This window comes from Sciurus carolinensis, chromosome 9, assembly GCF_902686445.1.
Source record: "Sciurus carolinensis chromosome 9, mSciCar1.2, whole genome shotgun sequence".
Classification (NCBI taxonomy): domain Eukaryota; kingdom Metazoa; phylum Chordata; class Mammalia; order Rodentia; family Sciuridae; genus Sciurus; species Sciurus carolinensis.
In genome coordinates this window covers 136138018-136159223 of record NC_062221.1, presented here as the reverse complement: position 1 = coordinate 136159223, position 21206 = coordinate 136138018, and the positions used below count along the sequence as shown (strand labels likewise).

At 50.4% G+C, this 21206-nt stretch overlaps 1 protein-coding gene across 2 annotated transcripts in view; it reads right to left on the bottom strand.

The window, feature by feature from the left end:
• Positions 1-21206, bottom strand: part of B3galt5 (beta-1,3-galactosyltransferase 5) — a 53751-nt gene that overhangs the window by 8514 nt on the left and 24031 nt on the right. For both annotated transcript variants that reach the window (XM_047565577.1, XM_047565578.1), the window contains one exon: positions 267-426. The gene's annotated coding sequence lies outside the window, so the exon portion shown is untranslated. The remainder of the gene's footprint in view (positions 1-266; positions 427-21206) is intronic.

Genomic DNA, 21206 nt, shown 5'->3' with positions numbered 1-21206 from the left:
GCTCCTCCAGGGTGGAAGCACCTGCAGGGCTGGGAACCACTCACCAGACTCTCGGCCCGACTCCCCACTCCCAAGGAAGCCCTGCGTGTCTGACGGGCCCCACAGCCTGGGAATTCCAGGGCCGGTTGCGGTGCATTTTCTTACACTGTTTTCTCACATCTCCCATCTGGTTTTCTTTCACCTTCTTTGCCCTGATCTCGGCTATTCTTCTCAAGTTCAGGATCGTGCATGCTGACATTATAATGTTGAGAGAGCAGGCAACTCACTTTTTGCTGGGTTGGAGACTATCTGGTCTGAAAGCTGAGTCACAGGGCAGAAGCTGAGAGGAAATCCGTCGTGAAGGACTGTCGGCATACAACTTTCCACGCGATGGGTTCTGGGACCGACTCGTTCACCAAAAAGGACGGCTCTGTCTCTCAGCAATCACTAGGAAGAAAGAAACAGTGTTCAGGTCCCCACGCCTCATGGGCAGGTCCCCACCGCTTGCTGCATCTGTAGTGCCACTCTGCCACCTACCTGTGTGACCCTGAGCATGTGCACCCCACTCCTGCCTCACTATGCTCATCTGTGAAATGGGTACAGTGAAGTCAACAGGCCCAGCATGATTCGCCCACCCACCGTGGTGACCACACGCCAATGGCAAAGAATTCTTGCGGGTCTAATGGGTTGCACCTCACAGCTTTCTAAGGAGGTGTACTGAACTCATGAATTAACAGTCCAACTTCTCATCCTGACACTTCACCTTGTCTGTGGAGCAGAGCGTATGGATGCTGCCTCAAGAACTTAACAGAAATGAGGAAGCCCATCAACCCCCACGCAATGGCTATGAGTTAAAAAGAATGACTAGGACCCATTATCTTGGGTGAGAGGACAGAAGGGCCAGCAAGAAAAGAAACTGGCAGAGTGAAATGACAGGGGGTCATTTTGATGCACAGAGTCCCTCAAATTTTCATTAGTTCAAAACTCTAAATATATTCACTCTAAAAGAAATGAAGCTGTAACCCCAGTAGTCTGGGAGGCTGAGGCAGGAGAATCGAGCACAAGTTCAAAGCCAGTCTCAACAACTTAGCAGCTTATGCAACTCAGGGAGACCCTGTCTCTAAATATTATAAAGGACAAGGGGTATAGCTCAGTGGTTAAGCACCCCTGGGTTCAATCCCTGGGACCAAAAAAAGAAAGAAATGAAGCAATCACAGAGCGTTCTAGAACCAGCTCACTCTTCAGGGACCTTCTCCTGAGGCAGACTTAGCCACGCTCCTGTTCTGCTCAGGATCCCTGCAGATTCCCTGTCCAGCTGGAGTTCACTGTGACCCCAGAGGAAGCTCTGCCAGAGGCAAAGGGAAGCAGGAACCCCTCTGCTCTGTGCCCCGGGATGCTGGGCATGCCCCCTTCTTCCTTGTGAGATCATCTCCCCGCCTGGCTAGGATATGCAGGTCACAGGGCGTGAAGACCAAACCACGGTCTCCCCTATATTTTAGAGAGAAACACAAAACCAAATGCAAGAGAAGGATGAGACCTTCCAACTTTGCTTCCTTCTTGGACATTTGGGCTCTCTGATTCGACAGGTGGCTTCAACAATGAACCTCAAACTGTCATTCCCCACAGCCGACCTTTTCTCAAGACCCTTCCTGTGGATCCGAGTTCCCAAGCACGGACAGTCACGTACTCACCGCGCTGGCCTCTGGCTGAATACCAAACGGCAGCCCAGGGTCAGAGCGGGAGCCCAGCCCAGCTGGCAAAGCTGGGCGTCTCTGTTGCCACGAGCAGCTGGACTATCTTTTCCGCCTAACGTGGAGTGACCCAGACACCACCTCCAAAGTCACACCTGGAATCCCGGTCACAAAGGGATTGCATCTCTGAGTCTGTGTCCTCCATCAAGGGATCAGGCACCCCATCTTCCACTGAGGGGTGCGACAAGGTCCAGTCACGCGTGGAACACGCCCCTGCTGACCCGCCACTGCAGATTATCTTAAAACCCACCTGTGGTTTGGTTTGTTTATTTTTTGTTTACTTTCTCTTCTCTTTCTCCCCCTCCCTCACCCTGGGGAAACAAGATCACCCTCTTCCCAGCCCAGCTTCAGACCTCAGGAGCGGCCGGCAGCAGAAGAGCTAAGAAACAGCTCTCTCAGGGCCACCAGCGAATGAGCGCCCGGGTGTGGCACACCCAGAACGCAGCCCTTCAAAGGCCCTGTCTTCCTCCTGACCGGCAGGATCACAGCTCGGGGACAGATCCCATGTTTCTCCTTTACTGGCAAAGAAATAAAGCTTCTTTTTCCTTTTTCTGAAAATCATGTTCTCCTTATTGGGTTGACATGGGGGACAAGGACCGAGCTTTTGCTAACAAGTGAATTCAGGGAGGCGCAGAGACGGTACTGAAACTGCATCTTCTGGAGAGAGCAGTGCGTCCCGTGGCTGGCTGGAGGAGGGCGACCCAGGCAGATGCCACTCTGCTTTACCTGGGACACAGCCATGAACAGGAACCATCTCTGCTACGGAATCCTCACTTCCAAACACACCTGGCTCAGGCTGGAGCCTGGTCAGCCAGAAGTGGACGCAGAGTTCACCCAGCAGGCTGTGGGTCCAGGCTCTGCTCCAGGACCTGTGAGCAACGTAATCCCAGCTCCAGCGCCTCGGAGCTGGAGTAAACATGCAGCGCACGAAGTGGAGACGAAAGCGGCCCGCTCCCACCTGCTGGCCTCTGGGCCACCGTGTCACTCCAGCTGGGAGGCCTGGAGGGCAGGGGTGTGTCCTGTGCCTCTCCTAATGCCCCAGAGGTCAGTGTGCAAGTCAGAAGGGGCACTGACTCTAAAATAAGATGGAACAAGTAAGCCACACACGCTGAGCTTCTGGGCAGGAAGGGCTGTCTGAAGGAAACCCTGAAGTCAAAGTCCTAGCCTCTCAGCACACGGAGGGTCCAGCACCCTCCTGGGCCTGGTGGGGAGACCTAGCCTTAAGCCTGACCACAGCTGCCGTCCACAGAGATAAAGGGATGGGAAGTCCACATTCCCAGGGACTAGAAAACCAGACGGACAGTCTGGGAAGTTCCATTCAAGATGGCGGGGGACCACCTCTTGCATCTGAAAGGAAAGCAGTCCACTGTGGAGAGCATAGAGCCAGGACCAAGCCTGAGGCCAGACAGAGCCCCAGGACCACAGCACATGGCCAGGGCATGTCCCAGGACCCACGCCCCCTGGACAGGACTGGCAAGAGTCCAAGACAGTCGGTCACCATGTGGAGGATGTGGTATTTGGTCCTTGAAGGGCAAGTATGATGTGACAGGGGGACCCAGGCAGACCCAGGGACTCGGGGAGTGTGTGGGCCTGGGGTCTGTGGCCTGCTCCACGGTCGCCCTCATAGATCTTGAAAGTCTCATATCACACAGACTGTGGAGGCCAGAAGAGCGTCACAGGAACACAGAGCAAACAACACGGGGGTCTCTTCCGCCTGAACACAGGGGCTCCCAAGCTGGGGAGGTGTCAGAATCTCCCAGGAGGCTTCTTCAAAACCTGATTTCCTGGCTTCCGTCCCACTGAGATGCTGGTAGAGGAGGCCGGAGCCCAGAAGCCTGCGTTTCAACAAGCGTCCCTGGTGGCGCTACTCCAGGCTCACCCCCACCCAGTGGGCACCGCGTGTACCGACAGAGTCACCAAGTGTGGAGAGGGCAGCACGAGCCAGTCGCCCCAGACCTCCCTTGCCTTCTATCATGGAGACCGGCGTCCCCTCCCCTGAGTGGGTGCCGAAGAGACACCAGCCCGGAGGCCTGGATTCCTGGTCACGTGTGGTTGCGCCAAAGAAGAGCAGTGCTTCCCCACAACCAGCCCCCCCAACACCGGCCTGGCACAGCCCGGGAGCTCCCCACAACCAGCCCACCCCAACACCGGCCTGGCACAGCCCGGGAGCTCCCCACAACCAGCCCACCCCAACACCGGCCTGGCACAGCCCCGGCCTCCCGGAGGAGACACGCTAGAGGTACCTCTTCCATGAGTCAGGAAGTGAGGCCCAGGACCGCTGGCCTCCACTGCTCTCTTCTTAGAGAAGACAGCCCCCACCCAAACTCTCAGGCTGCAGACACCGTGAACATCTGCCCCTGGATCAAGCAGAGGGAAGGAATTTCCAAGTGTGAGCCAAAGCCGGCCACCCTGGTGCCCTCCCAAGCAATCATGGAGCAGAAGTAAGTGCCCAGGGAGACCCTCGGAGGGGCCCAGATCTACACGGGTGGCAACTCCAGCCTGGCGTCCAGCTCCCTGCTGCTGAACCAGGACCAAGAGTCAGTTCCAGAGGCACAGGAGCCTGTGCAACTCCGTGCTGTGGGGGCTGATTTTATGTATCAGTTTTGTATGGCCCTGCCAGGGGACCCCCAGATGCTGGGTCACACGTCTGTGAGGTGTTTGAGGGTGAGGCTGCATTTGAATGGGTGGACTGAGTGGAGCGGACAGCCCTCCCAAAGGGGCTGGTGTCAGTCACTCAGCCGAGGGGCCTGAAGTGATCAAAAGGACAGGACTGCCATTGAGGGGACTTCCTCCTGCCGGGCTGCTGGAGCTCCGTCAGGCTTTGCTGCCTCGGAGTGGAGGGGACACCCGCTGTGCTTGTGTCTCAGGCTGGTGGCTTTGGGACTGGAACCTACGCCATTGGCTGGGTCTCCAGATTGCTGACTGCAGACTGGGGACTGTCCGGCCTCCATAGCTGTGTGGCCAACCTCCCATGTGAATCTCCTTGTGGCCCTGGTGCTGCTCTGATGCACCAGGGAGCCCCTGCCTCTCCTGAGCAGCCTGGAAAGGAGGCTTCCAGGGCAGCCTGCTGGTGAGGTGGCAAAGGTGCTCCGAATGCTTACAGAAGAGGTGCCAATCATGAGGTAGGAAGCCACCCAAGGAGGACAGCAGGAGGAAGAACACATCCCAGAGAAGAGCTGGCAGAGACGGGAGGCAGAGGCTAGGCCACGCAACCCAGTCTGCACCAGGATGGTTCTGGAAAAACAGATGTTTATGTGGAATTGGAGGATATCTTCCTGGTCTCGTAGCAAAGTCCAACAGCTTGCTTTCCAACAGTAAGCATTCTACCTAAGAAAACTGTCGCAAGGATAGACAAAGATCAACAGAGCAGACTAGAGGACCCACTCACATGCGGCTCCTGACAAACGACAAACACATCACAATAACGAAATGCGTGAGGAGCCATCTTGCAACAGAGCACAGGTCAAGCGGATGTCCACGTGGGGAAAGAAGGGCTTAATGCCACACGCAGCAATCAAACCCAGAGACGCTATGTATTGAAAGCTGAACAGCATGATAGTAATACTTCTGGAAGAAACGCTCTCTGATCTTGAACTGGCTTGTTAATTTTAAACATGAGACACACACACACACACACACACACACACACACACCACAGAAGAAAAGGCTGAAAAAGTGACCTCAGAGGACACCATTGGGAGTGTGAAAGGCAAGCCCCAGGCCGGGAGAATATATGCGCCGCACCTACATCTGACAAAGGACAACTATCCAAACACGTCGAGAATCTCTACAAATCATTAAGGAGCAAAACACCCACCATTTTACAAAAATGACTTACTAACAGATATTTCAAAAAAAGAAGATACCCAAACAGCCACATGCCCAAGAAAGGTCAACACCACTAGTCATCAGGGAAATGCAAACAAAGCAAGCTTGAAACACCATTGTCACCCATGAGCATGACCAAAATGAACCTGGAGACACCACCAAGTGCTGCCGGGAACACGGAGCCACTGGCTCTGTCTTCCTGCACCAGTAGTAGCCACCTCGGCTAGACCTAAGCTGTGTGACCCAGCAAGCAGGCCAGCACGTGCACCCAACACAAGCAACTGCCCCGTCCACCAAGAGTCACAGTCGAGATGTTCACAGCAGCATGGCTCATACTCTCCCAAAAATGGTTCCATCAGTCTGGGACCAAACAGGAGAGAGAAACCACACAATAATTTGAAAAGGGAATCATTTACTATAATAAAGATTTGAGAATAAGAGATTAACAATAAAAAAATAAAAAGAACTCTAAAGCATAGAGGAATAAGCATACATAAGGAACAGCCCTACACATGAAACAAGCATCCAAGGAAAAGCTCCCACACCCAAGCTGAGCTCTGGACCTTGCTGGATCTGCATAGCAGAGCACTTGACATCCAACCTCTGGAACTCACCATGCACTTGCCCTCTTGGTTGCCATGGATTACTGTCTGGCAGGTGGGCTCTGCTATGAAACCAAGGGGAGTCACTCTGCTGGGTGCTGTTGGCATGCTACAGGAGCCTGCTAAACCAGTGCCCTTGGACCAGGGTGGGAAAAATCTTCCCCCTACAGTGCTTCTCAGGCACCCTCTGTGCTATGGTTTGGAGGTGAGGTGTCCCCAGAAAGCTCACGTGTGAGACAATGCAAGAAGGTCTGGAGAAGAAACTATTGAGTTTATGACCTTAACCTAGTCAGTGAATTGATCCATAATGGGATTAACTGGTAACTAGAGGCAGGTGGGGTGTAGCTGGAGGAAGTGGTTCACTGGGGTCATGGCTATAGGGTATATTTTGTGTATCTGGAGAGTGGACTCTCTCTCTCTCTCTGCTTCCTGATTATCATGTGAGCTCCTTCCCTCTGCCACACTCTTCCACCATGATGTCCTACCTCACTTTGAGCCCCAAGGAATGGAGTCTGCTCAGTCTATGGACTGAGACCTCTGAAACTGTGAGCCCTCAAATAAACCTTTCCTTCTTTACAGTTGTTCTGGTCAGGTCTTTCAGTCACAGTGAAAAAGCTGACTAAAACAGAAATTGATACCATTAAGTGGGGTCATTGCTGTGTCTAACCTGACCACGTGGTTCAAAAGCTTTTTGGCTTTTTGGAATTGGTGGGAGGAATTTCGAGACATGTAGTAGGGCAAGCTGGAAATGCTTCAAATTGTTCTAAGTGGAATTTAAATGCTGATTCTGGTGGGAGCTCTGAAGACCAGAATGCCAATAGGACCGTGGACAGTGAAGACAGGGCTCAAGAGAGTTCAGAGAAGAACTCTATTGGAATTTGGACTAGAGGCCATTCCTGTTATGTTCTGGCTGAGAAGTTGTCTGCATTTTTCCCGTGTCCTGAGACTATCTGTGAGGCTTATTTTAAAAGCAATGGACTTCTTAATCTGGCAGGAGAAATTTCTAGGCAGCATAGCATTTGGCAGTGCCATGGATAATACTGGAGGCTTTTAGACAAATTTATTAAGATATTCAAGAGCTGAAAGCAGAGCAGAAAGATTTGAAAACTTGGACTTAAAAGGAGGGAGAAAAACTGGGACTAAGCACCACTGCAACTGTTAAAGACATTACTGCCACTAAAGAAATGCTAAAGATTTTGCCCAAAGGCAATGAGAAAGATGGTCTGAGGGCATCTCAGGAGCTGGCAAGACCACACAGACTCAAGGAAGTAAAAGTGAAAATTCTCTGGAGAATTAGGCTAGTGGATAATTCTAGTGGGGAATCCTTCTTGCACTAGGGAGCCAAGGAAGTTTTTTCAATGAGCTCAGCCACCCAGACACTCAGAGGCTGCTGCAACCAGGGTCCCTAGAGGCTTGGTTACTGCTCAAGATAGTGGCAAGCCCTGGTATCAACCACGTGGTGCTGGTTCTGCAGGAAGGCAGGATGCTGGAGTTAGGGGTTCATGGAGGCTTCCACCAAGATTTCAAAGGAAAGCCTTGGAAGGCAGGTACAGAGCATCTGGGTCAGAGTCCCTGTGGGCACTCCCTGAGAAGGCAAGGTGTGGAGATGTGAGGAGGAAGCCAAAGCCACATGGAGAACCCCGAAATTAAGAAATGCCAGTAATGTGGGACATCATCCTAAGGAAGCTGCAGGAATTGAGCAGAGACAAGCCAACAGAAAGGTCACTTGGGCTGCAACAAACAAGGCCATAGGGGCAGAGCTACACAAGCCCTTTGGAGAGGACATCTGTGGCGAGCCGCCTCGCCACCATGATAAGATGGCGCTGGTTTCCTGAAGTGCTTTCTAGGTAAACAAGCCCATATTTGGTTGAGCCAACTGTTGCAAATGGGAGCACCTATGAACATAGGCCAAGTGGCAGGAGTAGATTGGCTATTGCAAGAGTATAAAGGTGTACGAATTCGGCTCAAGGAAGAAGAAGAAAAACCATGGTTATATAATAATAAGGTCCTGATTAAACTGCTGAAGGAAGATTCCTGTGTCGTGCTTTCTTGCAGGCGAGGGACATGACAAGTGGTGCCAAGACCCGGGAATCAGAACTTTCAGTGGTCAGGGGGTGCACTGGTAAGTACCACAGGTAAGTGGGGTCCACACATAGTGGGACGCTCCTCTGTAGATAAAGAGAGAGCGGGGACTAGCGAAAGGCAGTCCGGAGACAGAGCCAAGCGAAATGCGACTCGGAGTGGACTAGCGAAAGGCAGTCCGGAGACAGAGCTAAGCGAAACGCGGCTCGGGGTGGACTAAGCGGAAAGCGGTCCACCTTAAAAGTATTAAAGTGAAAGTAGCACGCGAAAGGCGGCTACACCCTGGACTAAGCGAAAAGCGGTCCACATTAAAAGTATTAAAGTGAAAGTGGCACTCGAAAGGGGGCAAATTAATCATGGGTTCTGAGGTGTCTAGAGTTCGCATGGAAGGACTATTAAAGGCTTTATTAAAGGCTAATGGAGCACCTTTAAAGGTTTCCTCAGCTAGGAAGTTTTTAAAAACTGTAGAAGACAAAGCCCCTTGGTTTTTAGATATGGGCTTGTTGGATCAAGAGAAACTATCACAAGAGACAGAAAAAGGCCCCCCTCCTGATCCCTTCCACGCAGCTCCATGGCCACCTAGGGAGGGAACACCCGTGTCCTTGAAGCAGTCCTCCCCCTAGGCAGAGAGCTCAGCAGCTCCATTCCTCAAAAGTAGTAAGAAATAATGTTTTGTGATTTTCTGCATTCAAACCTAACCTGATTTCTCAACCAGGAAGAAAAAGGGTTAAAAAGTCCTGGGTGATCCTCCCTCCACCCTGCCTGGCCTTGCTGAAGCCTGCATTGGAATGTAAACTGCAACAGTCTCAGCGGGAAAGGGGGGTAACCTGAAGATAAGAAAAAAAAAAAAAAAAAAGGTGTCTGTTTTAAACTCCTGGGCTGCTACACAGAACTAACTCATTTTCCAGGATTCTTATTTTGTTTTGTTTTTCTTTAATGCTGTATTTTTGAGCTCATAATTTTCATCCTGCATACCTAGGTTAATGATTTTTTTTTTCTTTTTGATCAGTTCTATTTTTTATTCAACTAGAGTTTTTGAACATCTGTTACATTGCAATGGAGATTCACCTATAAAGTTACAAGGCCTTTGATTTTGTGTTATGTGTATGTTGTGCTGTCTAATGTCATGTTTTGTCTGTATCAAAACTGAGCGCTCCTAAAATTAAAATTTAAAAATGGATCCAAATACTTTTATTCACGTGATTTAAAAAGGTTCAATTTAAATTGAGTAAACTAATAAAAGTGAAATGTCTTTAAAAATAACTTGCAAGTCTCTAGGTGGTCAAACTAATGGAATGTTGATGTTAAACAATGTCTAATATCAATTGTTTCTAGGACTTTTCTTCAACAGGAAAGAGACAGCAAATACTGTTCAGGACACTTGTCTAATATCTTGACTAAAAACAAGGTTACTAAGAGTTATGTCTTAACAAGTACAATTCTATATACAAAGGGTTCTAAAGGTTTCAACTGTGTTTCAGTTAGAGTACTATAAACAACAAAGTATTTTATCTTGTTAAAATGGTGTAATTTATCTAAATTCAAAAATTTCATAAAAGTTGTTTCAGAATGTGAACAAAAAGAGGTCAACAGATAGGAAAGAGAGAATAAAAGGTTCTAGGTTTGGAAATATATTTAATAAAAAGGAAAAGAAAATGTTTCTGGGTAAGAAAGTGCCTGTGTGATGGAATACATGAGGGTCTAAGTAAGTGCTAAGAAAGTCTGTGTGTAAGTAAAGGGCAAGTTTCAACAAGTCTGTGTGTAACTAAGTTGGTTGTATGTATGTGAAACAGCTAAAGCTATTTAAGGGTTTTCCTAAGGTGAAATACTAATGTTCTGATATAAGCCAAAGTTTAATCTATATGGTAAAATGACATGGTAAAATAACAAGGATTTCTTAGAAACACTAATTTACTCTTAACTTTGTGTCTATTAAGTCTTATTCTTTAAAACAATTAGTCTTAAAAATTGGGGTTTATACAATTATGGTTAAACAACTGTTAAGAGTATTGTACTATGTTACAGAGTCTAAATTTTTCTTTAAAAACTAAATTTAGTAAGATTAAAGTGTCAAGGTAATTGTGAAATGGTCACTCCTTGTACATTAAATGTATTCATATTTTCCAAGTATACAAGTTTTAAAGCAGGGTATTTATCAAGCTGCTATTCTCCAAACTTCTCTCTCAATGTTGAAATGCTTCTAGGTTCTCACGGGCAGTCTTAATGCCTATTCCTACCTTCCTACCAGTCCCAGTCTCTGTTACAGATACAGAACTACCAGTGCTATTATCAAGAAACAAAAGAGATTTTGGCATCACAACAGCTGTGATCACTGCCATTGCAGTCTCTGCAGCAGCAGCCACAACTGCAGCAGCCGCGTTGACAACTACAATACAGACAACAACTACAGTTAATCATTTGGCAGAAAACACTGCCACTGCCTTACAGACTCAAGAGACCTTAAACCAACATTTAAGAACAGGCATCCTCCTAGTAAATCAAAGAGTGGACTTATTACAAGAACAAGTGGACTTGTTACAAGAACTTATGGGTCTGGGATGTGTTCTTTCTTTAAGAGCAGTTTGTGTTGCCCCTATCACTTTTTATAATGATAGCCATGCAGCTATGTTGTCTAGAAATCTTTCTCACTATCTTACTTGTACTTGGTCATATGGGTTTGACAATTTAACCTCTCAACTAAGAGCTGAAATTATGAGAGTCAATACCACCAGGGTAAATGTGGCACCTGTATCTGAAATGGTCAAATGGTTCTCTACTGCTCTAGGTTTTGTAAAACAATGGGCAGGCCTTGGCTCCCTAGGACTAATATTTTAGGTGTTTTATATCTCATTTGCTTAATTTATCAATTACGAGCCACCCAACAGAGAGATCAAATCATCCTTCAACAAGTCATGACAGCCTTAGAGGCCGGCAGTTCCCCTCAAGTATGGCTGAGTATGCTGGACCGGTAGTCAAAGACGGGTAATGTAGGAGGTGGCCGTATACCAACCTAAGACAGAAGCTGTAGCATGATCTACAGTCTTTGATGACGGGTAAGGATACGGGCTGACCCCTCAACCTAAGACAGGCACGGTCCCAAGCCACTTATAAGGCCCGGAGAAGGCGCCACTCTGGGACTGACGTTCACTATCTGCCACTTTTGCACAGTAGGATAGGGCCTCTACCTTCACCTGTGTTCATAAAATAAAGAAGGGGGAGCTGTGGCGAGCCGCCTCGCCACCATGATAAGATGGCGCTGGTTTCCTGAAGTGCTTTCTAGGTAAACAAGCCCATATTTGGTTGAGCCAACTGTTGCAAATGGGAGCACCTATGAACATAGGCCAAGTGGCAGGAGTAGATTGGCTATTGCAAGAGTATAAAGGTGTACGAATTCGGCTCAAGGAAGAAGAAGAAAAACCATGGTTATATAATAATAAGGTCCTGATTAAACTGCTGAAGGAAGATTCCTGTGTCGTGCTTTCTTGCGGGCGAGGAACACGACAGACATCATGATGCCATGTGCCCAGAGGCCAGACACAGAGCTAGAGGACCTGTTTGCCCAGCTGGATTTCAGGTTTGCTTTGGTCCCTTCCCTATTTTTGTAGATGAAAATGTTTACTCTCTACCTTTATATATTGGATGCTTGTAAATTGCTTTTCATTTTACAGGAGCTCATAATTCAAGATTGCTTTGAGCCTCAGAGAAGAACGTGGGCTTGAACTCTGAGCAATCTCAGAACTGTTGAGACTACGGGGACTTTTGGGAATGGACTGAATGTATTTTGCCTTGTCGGATGAGTGTGAGCTTTTGGGGGCCAAGGGCAGAATGCTATGGTTTGGATGTCAGGTGTCCCCCAAAAGCTCACATGAGATAATGCAAGGTTTGGAGGAGAAATGACTGGGTTATAGCCTTAACTTAATCAGTGAATTAATCCCTGATGGGATGCAGGTGGGGGTGGTTGAAGGAAGTGGTTCACTGAGAGCGTGGCTGTGGGGTATATATTTGTACCTGGAGAGTGGAATCTCTCTCTGCTTCCTGACCACCACGTGAGCCACTTCCCTCTGCCACACTCTTCCACCATGATGTCCCCTCACCTTGAACCCCAAGGAATGGAGCCAGCCTTCTATGAACTGAGACCTCTGAAACTGTGAGCCCTCAAATAAACTTTTCCTCCTCCACAACTGTGCTGGTTGGGTCCTTTAGTTACAGGTGACTAAAACACTCCGCCAACAAGCTTCCACGGCTGAGCTGCAGGGGGAAAATATTCAAAGGGCCCAGATGCACTTTCACAGTCAGACAAAAGGGTGGATGGAGCTGTGAGGCCACAAACTGACACACAAGTGTTGGTAAGAAATTTTCAGCCCGGGCAGGTTGGGTGAATGAAACATGACAGGCATAGAGAAGACAAGCCAGGATAAACACTCGACGTATCACCTGATGGACCCTGTGTTGAAGAAGAGCTAGACCTGGAAGAGGAAGCATGGAGAGATTCCATCTAAAGTCAAAACCAGGCAAAACTCACCCTAATGGAGGAAGTCAGAGTAGGGGTTACCTTTGGGGTGGAAGGGGCTGCAAACTGGGAGGAGCACAGGGATGCTCCACATTCTATTAGCCATCTGCTAAGATGTGTGCTCTTTGCTATATGTGCACACCACATTAATATGTTTCAGTCACTTTAAATGAAAATAAATTTCTTAAAAGGTGATATCTTTTACAGAATTGCCCAAAGTTACTAGACCACAAATCTGATTTTTTTGGGGGGTGGGGGCAAGTATTGCACTTCCTGGGCCAGTGTATCACAGAACAGGCCCTATGAAATAAAGCCTGGGTTTGTCCTTTCTGTCCACTTTATCTTTCTGTACACTAAAGCACTCGTGGCTGCTTTAACAAATCAGTTGGCCGGAGATGGAAGGCAGGATCCTTGACCACATGGTGAGGTTTGCACCATGAAAATATTCAATTACTGTCAGATCAAGTCGTTGTCAAAACCCACTCTGATTTCCATTGATAAGAGCTCTCAAGCAGGCACGGGAGGCCTTGGTAATGTCAGGCAGCCTGCTAAGATGAAAAGGAGGCGGAATTCGGAACCCGAAGACTCTTCACATCCCAGCTCATTCCAACATGGTCCTCACCGCTCTGCACCTGTGCCCTCGTCTCCACACTGGGGACAGTAATTAGTTCTGCCAAACAAAGAAGTGTCAGTACACTTGTTATGTCAGCTCCACCCTCTGCCCTCAAGTTCCACCTCGCCAATGTGGCTACCACCCTTTCTGTTATCAGACACGCCGGGGACGAGCTCTCCGTGAAATGGCTGGAAACCGAAGAAGGGGAAGCATAGTCTACAGGTTTCTCAGGGATCCTGGCTCTCTGCTCACATTTCAGGTCTCCCCTGAGATCCATGTGCACCTGGAAGGAGAGTACAAGCTGGCGGGCACCTGCCCCTCGGAGGACAGTGACCTTCCTGAGGGCACACTGGGCCTCCCGCAGCTTGGAGGAGGTGAGTTCTTCCCAGAGTCAGTTAAGGAGACCTGAGCTCCCCATAAACACCCTTTTTATTGGCTACATCCTATGAATTCCTTCTGGGAGTAATGCTTTTGTTATGATTTAGATACGAGGTGTCCCCCAAAAGCTCACATGTGAGACAATGCAAGAAGGTTCAGGGGAGAAACGATTGGGTTGTGAGAGTCTTCACCCAATCAGTGATTGAATCCCCTGGACAGGCCCTAACTGAGTGGTAACTGAAGTGGTGGGGTATGGCTGGAGGAGGTGGCACTTGGGTGTGGCTTTGGATGTATATTTGTATCTGGAGAGTAGAGTCTCTGCTTCCTGATCTCATGGGAGCTGCTTCCCTCTGCCACGCTCTTCCGCCATGATGTTCGGCCTCACCTCGACCCCCATGGAGCCTGCCTTCTATGGACTAAGACCTCTGAAACCATGAGCCTTAAATAAACTTTCCCTCCTCTACGATTGTGCTGGTCAGGTCATTTAGTTACAGCAGCAAAAAAGCTCACAAAAACAGTTTTTACACACATGGAATGAAACCTAGGATTACCAAGGCAATCGACCAAGTTGACATAAACTGAAATGTTTTTAAAAGTGCTCCTGAGTGACAGATGCACTTCTCCACTACGGCATGTAACAATCATTTTCAGCTCTATGTCCAGTAGAAAGAGCGAGACTTGGAAGGCAGGAGGAGCCCCATCCACATCTGGGGATATGCACTCCACCACAATGAGGTGAAGACTCGGGTTTTGTGTGTGTGCATGTGTACTGGGGATTGAACGCAGAGGCGCTCAACCACTGAGCCACATCCCCAGTCCATTTTTTATTTAGAGACAGGGTCTCACTAAGTTGCTTTAGGGCCTTGCTAAGTTACTAAGGCTGGCTTTGAACTTGTGATCCCGCCTCAGCCACTGGGATTGTGGGCACGGTAGAGCCTGGTGACTCAGTGATTTCTTTCCATGACAAAGTCACAGGCTGCACTATTGTGGGTCAGCACCTGTTCAACTGTGGCAACCCACCCCCCACAATCCTCATGCTCAAGCTAATCCCCAATACCTCAGAAACATCTCATGACCATTGTCCTCATAAAAAAGGAGAAGTCTGGACACAGACTTGCATGCAAAGAGAACATCATGTGAACCTCTAAGCAGAGACTGAGCGATGTGTCTACCAGTGAAGGAACACCACGGGTGGCCAAGCAAATCCCCTAAGGCAGAAGAGAGCCTGCAGCAGCTTCCCCCTGAAGAACTCCCAGCCAACACCTCTGTCTCCTGCTTCTGTGAAACGGTGAATTCCTGTTGTTGTGCCTGCTAAATTGGCTTAGCCAGGATCCCCCACCCCTGGTCTCTGGTCTCCGCAGCCTGCCTTCAGCAAGACTCATCTTGGCCCTGCCAGTCCTCCAAGTAACTCCCACTGCCAGGCCCCACCTGCTTCTGGGCTGCCCATCCCCACATGCCCGTGCTGCCTAGAGAAGGGAGCCCCGTTCCCACTGAGCTCACCTCCTCTACTGCACTAGTTCCTGAATAAAATCTGCTTTACCACTTTACTATCCAGCAGGGCAGGGAGAGAACAGAGGAGGCTCCTGCCTGGGATGTTCAAGGGGAGCTGCTCTCAAGAGTCCGATGGGGGAACCTGGGATGGGCTGGTGGCTGCAGAAACAGGGCAGTGTGCAGACTGAAGAGCTACGGGAGGAAGGAGGAGACGGTGGGATAGCTCAGTGCGGCCTTGAAGCACACATGAGCAGCTGGGACCTCGGCTGAGGACATCAGGGACCCACAGTCCCTGGCAGGGCTTTAAAGGCTCCTAAGTCTGGCATCTGTTGGGGCCTCTCTCTGCATCAAGGCAACAAAGAGGCCTCCCAATTCTTTGATCATGACAGCTCCAATCAATCCAATGGTAAGAAAAGGGCCAGAGACTCACACAAACGCTGCTGCTCTCAGAATCTGTGAATTTAGAGGAACGGAATCTTAAGGACTGTCCTACTCTGTTCAGGATGCCATGACAAAATATCATAGCCTGGGTGGCTTCAACAACAGATTTACTCCCTTGCAATTCTGGAGGCTGGAGTCTGAGACCAAGGTACAGCACAGCCGGGCTCTGGGAGGGTGGTGTCTCCTTGTCGTCTCCTCCCAGGGCAGAGAGAACTCCGCGACCTCCTCTCTTACAAGGGCACTAATCCCTCGCAGGGCCCCACCCTCATGATCGCGATCTACTTACCTACCAGAGCCCATCTCTAAATTCCATCATCGGGGCTTGGGGCTTCAGCGTGTGAACTTAGGGGGGAATATGCAGGTCAGTCCGTAGGGAGGACCACCTCCAACGCTGTTGAGCACCTGCTTCGCACTCAGTCCGGTGACTCGTCAAAGACGTCCCCTTGGATTTCCTCCAGAGTCTGGAGGCCCACTCAGCTCCTCTGACCCCTCTTGCTAGGGAGCTACACTTGACCTTCCAGATTTGTGTTCTCTCCTGAACATGAGAGGGTAACCTTCCCCAGCCCCTGGACCAGAGTCCAAGAGAGGGATGTGAGCGTGCTACAGAGAGCGGGCTCCGCCTCACTGCCACCAGCCCGTGCTGAGGCTTCCTCCGCTTCTCTTTTTTTAATTTTTAGGTGCCTTTGCTTGCAGCTCCCAACTCATGAGCGGCCAAGAGCACAGCTCAGCATTCATCTGAAGCCGATCCTTTTCAACCTCTGAAGTCTTCTTTTCTACACAATAGCTCAAATAATAGTGAACAATTTTACTGCACAATTTTATGCCTAATGTTAAAGAGAACAAAAATGATGTCCGTTGATTTAGAAAGGTGAATCCACAATGGGATTTTTCAGAAAACAAGCTTTTCATTACTTGAGCAAGTCAAGAATCAAAGTAGTAGGGTCTTTCTTCTGACGAAACTCCAAACAAAACAAATGAACACCGCAAAAAAAAGGTCAGCAGAATGTCATTAACAGGGTTATTAATTATTCTGCACAGCCAACCACATTAAAAGAATGTGAACATTTTGTAAAAGCTCTTTGATTGCCCAGGTCTGGTGAAAAAAGGGGGTGTCTTCAACCCCAAATAAAACACCTTAAAAACAAAGACCAGGGATTCCTCTTAAAGAATATCTCCCAGATTAGTCTTGAGTCTTGTGGTTCTCACCAGAGAGCTGCAGACTCTGGGCTGCTTGAGGCAGGTCCCATGAAGAACTCAGAGGTGACAGGAATTCAGTGTGCAGCCACTGGCTCAGGGGAAGAAGGAAAGGGGCTGACCAGGGAGCATTACTGGTTCCAGAAACCATGGCCCACCAGACTCTGGTGACGTGAGGGCCCTCATTATGCAGCAGGGCCAGTAGACCTAGTTTCTGACTGTCCTGCATGGAACCATCTTAACTCTGCAGGCTTCAGATCTTCAGTAAGCTTGGCAATCTTTAAGGTGACGACCCACGCACTCCTGGCTCAGGACGGCCCCTCCTGTTCCAGGTGACCTCCCCCACCTCTCTGCCCTCAGGCTACCCCTGTTCCCTTCAGTTCCTTGACCTTCGCCTCCTTCTTCTCACCCTGCGCCATCTTCTGGGGGCCCCTCTGCTCGGCCAGCCCTCCTTGTCTGCCAGCTCCAGAGCTAAGCCGTGCTGCAGGCCCGGGCCCCAGCTGCACCGGATTCACCCGACTCCTGGGATCGCGCTTCCTTAGTCTTCATGCCCCTGCCGCTCCCCCGCGTTGTCCCCTTCTGTCGGTCACCCAGAAGCCTGGCAGAGGCTGCTTTCTGTATTGTTCACCGTGGTAACGTCTGCCGGGGCACAGGACTGGCCCACAGAAGCCAGGCAGAGAGTTCTGAATGGACAGGTAAGAGGTGAAGACCCTCGTGCCTCCAGAAGCCAAAGGATGTGCCTTGGTGACAAGGTGGCGTCCCCTCACTGAAAACCAAGACTGGGCCACGGGCCTCCCCTTGGGCAAAGCTGCTGCCCAGGCCCGCAGTGCGTCAGGAGGTTCTGACCTCTGTGCCTTCATAAGTCTTCAGTGACTTCTGAGAAGAAGGAAGCCTGGCCTAACTTCGTGGCATGGACACAGCACGCGAGTTTCCCTCCTGCTGCTGGCACGGTGGACCCTGGCAGAGACTGGAGGCACAGAGCAGCTGCAGCCTCAGAAGCTGCGCCCAGGCGGCTGCAGGGCCTGCGTCCAGCCACAGGGCAGCTGCCGGCTTCCCGCAGCAGCGGGGGCTCTTTGGTCACACCAGGCACTTTCTATTCTCTCTCTTGAAAATGGAATTATGAGAAGCAGGCAGAATCCCTGAGAGGTGTGGCTTCATGAGCACTTTACTCCAACAGAGCAAGAAGTGGGCATAAAACGCATCCGTACAGTCCCCACAGGGTACTCGGCAGCCACAGGACTGCCACTCAAGCCCAAAATTTCACTGTGAACGTGTGCTCTACTTGGGGGCTTTGCTTACCAGAGTATTCAATGCTGACAAGCGACCTCCCACCAGGACAGCTGGGTTGCAGGGCGGCGCTTACAGTGAACTATTATTCTCACCTTTTGATCAGGGCCTGCCTTTGGCAGGTGGCGTTTCGCAAAGGTTGTCTGTATGAATTTGCTGGGACAGTTGAGTTCAGCAAACAACAGTCTTTATTTGAGGTCACGGCATGGCTCCCTCAACCCGCCTCACGGCCGGCAGACTCTGAACAGGGGCACATCTAGGAGGTATCACTGGCCACGGCCACCTGGTCACCTCAAAGCCACCACACAGATACGAAGCCAGAAATCACAGGGGGCCAACTACTTATGGAGGTCAGACACTCAGACACAAACCAGACCAACACCAGGGTGTTCGCCAGGGGTGATTTTCAAGATGGGAAAACACCAATCCGCCCACCACTTACTCCTTGCAAACATGATCCTCCCTGGTTGCTAGGGCCCCCTTGATGACAACAGACATAAAAGATGAGATGAGATGAGATGAGATGTCTTGGCACATGCCTGTAATCCCAGCAGCTCTGGAGGCTGAGGCAGGAGGATCGCTAGTTCAAAGCCAGCCTCAGCAAAAGTGAGGCGCTAAGCAACTGACTGAAACCCTGTCTCTAAATAAAACACAAAATAGGGCTAGGGATGTGGCTCAGTGGTCCAATGTCCTGAGTTCAACCCCTGGTACCCCCAAAAAATCAAGCTGTCTTGTCAAGGCATGCCACCCCATGAGGACCATCGTGACAGGCCCCAAGAAGTACCCTCTGACCCCCACTTGCTCCAAGAATGGGAGGCCACAGACCATGCCCCTCTTCCCCAACAGAGAACAATCCTTGCTTTCTTGAGACATCCCCCAAAGAGCTAGTCCGACCCTCGCAACCAATCATGGATTGCCAAATGCCCCATCTTTCTAGTCTAGAAAATTCACTTTGCTCCAGGCACTTTCCAATCCCACTGAAAGAAAACGCCATGGCATGAGGGTTCCGGCAGGAAACGCCTGTGAATCATGGCCTCGGCTCAACTGGTTTGGGAGTCGGTGTTGTCCTTGGTAAGAGCCTGGGCCCAGCAGGACACGGAGCGAGCAGAGCGCTAGAAGAGGCAGGAAGAGGCCGGATGGAGGAGCCCCTCGGTGCAGGGAGGTGTCCCAGGTGGGGCAGCCACTGAGGAACCTGGGAACGCAGAACACCAGGGAGTGCAAGACCAGGGACATCTGCAGGAGCTTCCTGCCTAGAAAGGGGAACCGGGGAGACTTTCAGTTCTGTGATGTGAAGAGATTTCGGTTGCCTGACATGACAAGATTTGCCATGGTGGTTTTATGCCTGCAATGTCTTAACCTGGGTGTCACCCGGCCATTAACTCACCCTGCAGGGCTTGGGGACAGGGCTGGCCTCTCCCTTCAGAGGGGCAGTGAGCACACAGAGCACACACCCCTTCTTTTGATTCTCTAGAACCCACCAGACCGCTAAAGGCCTTCTGGGTGGGAAGAGGGCTCCTCTCCCCTCCTGCAGAGCTGAAGTGCAGGAAGAAGCTCCCCTACGGTGACTAGACAGGAGAAGGGAAGAACTACCAGTAACCCTCAGACTTAGGACTTTGAAAAACTACAGCCTCCCATGCTATCCTTTCAAAATTTAATTTGGAAAGTATGTGCCAGTCCCTGTGCACACGGCCCTACAGCGACCGTTCCAGAGATGGAGGACATGGAACACGGCCCTGCGGGAAGGTTCTCTCCTGTCCCGGGATAGGAAGACCCGGCAAGGTTCAACAGGGCGATATGGATCCTGCTATGGGCTTCGACACTGCGGAGAGGCAGGAAGGCTCCCACCCGGCCTCCCAGGCTCACCCCCTGTGCTATCAGATCTCCAGATGCCAATACACAGGAGGGCTGTCCCCAGCCTCGAGGGACAGGGAGGCACAGGACCCAGCAGGAAGGCGGGGCGCCGTTCTCTCCTGACACCTGAAGATGCAGACCCCCCCGAGGCCACTCAGAGCCTGTTGCGCCAAAGTGTGGCCAAAATGCGACTCTCCTCCGCAGGACGACAGGATGAGTGGGGGCCTCTCAGGGAAGTTTCGGTTTCCACAATTCACAGAGAAGGAGTTGCTGGTTGGATGGAGGACCCTGGCCAAAGAAAGGGAGTTGGCAAGAGCCAGGTGTGCCCACAGCCCTCGAGGACACGGGGCTTCTCTGACCCCAGCAGGCTGGTGTCTGGGGCTGGTCAGTCTTCTGGGTTTGGCCATGGGCAAACAACCAACTCAGAAGGGCTCAGGGCCTCTGTCCCCTCTGTCCTGTCTTCCCCTGACCAAAGGCACATCTCTCTGCTGGGATCCTCCATCTCAGCCCCCCAGCGGAGCTGCGGTTCTCATGGTTCTGGGCTCCACACCCTCCCTCAGCTCTCTGGGCCAAGGCTCAGTGTGTCCTTGTTTTACCCCTGAGACATTTCATCCTATGAGTCATTGAAGGAAGCTGGCATAGCTGTAATAAAGTCATTTCTATACATCGAGCACCAGTAAGTTTCTTAAATGCACTTTCTCAATGAACTTCAGTGACTCCATAGGTCATGGCCGCCCTGACTTTAAGAATAAGTTGCTGAGGCTTGAGGACACTGAGCAAACTTCCTAGATGTGCACATTCTGGTATCTGACTGCTGTCGTAGATGACCGGTCACTCCCATGGGTGGAAAGCCCTTCGTCAGTTCCGCAGCACAAAATGTCCCATCCTCATTGTTGGGACAAGATAAGAGGAAGCAGAAGGTATAGTCCCAGCCATAGCAAAGAGCCCAGGACGTTGGCCCCGAACCTGGAGACCCTCTGCCAGGCAAGATTCAAACTCTGAGCTGAGCAGTTGCCAAGAGACTTCACTCAGACTTCCGAGGCTGCACAACCCAGGCCTTCGCCTGCAGATGTGAGTGGTCAACAGCAGAACAGCACACACTTGGAGAGGACTGGGGACAAGAGGTAGCGCGGGCAGACTGGGCCAACCATCTCCAAGATGGTGGCCAATGTAGCAGACTAAGTGACAAACAGGGCATG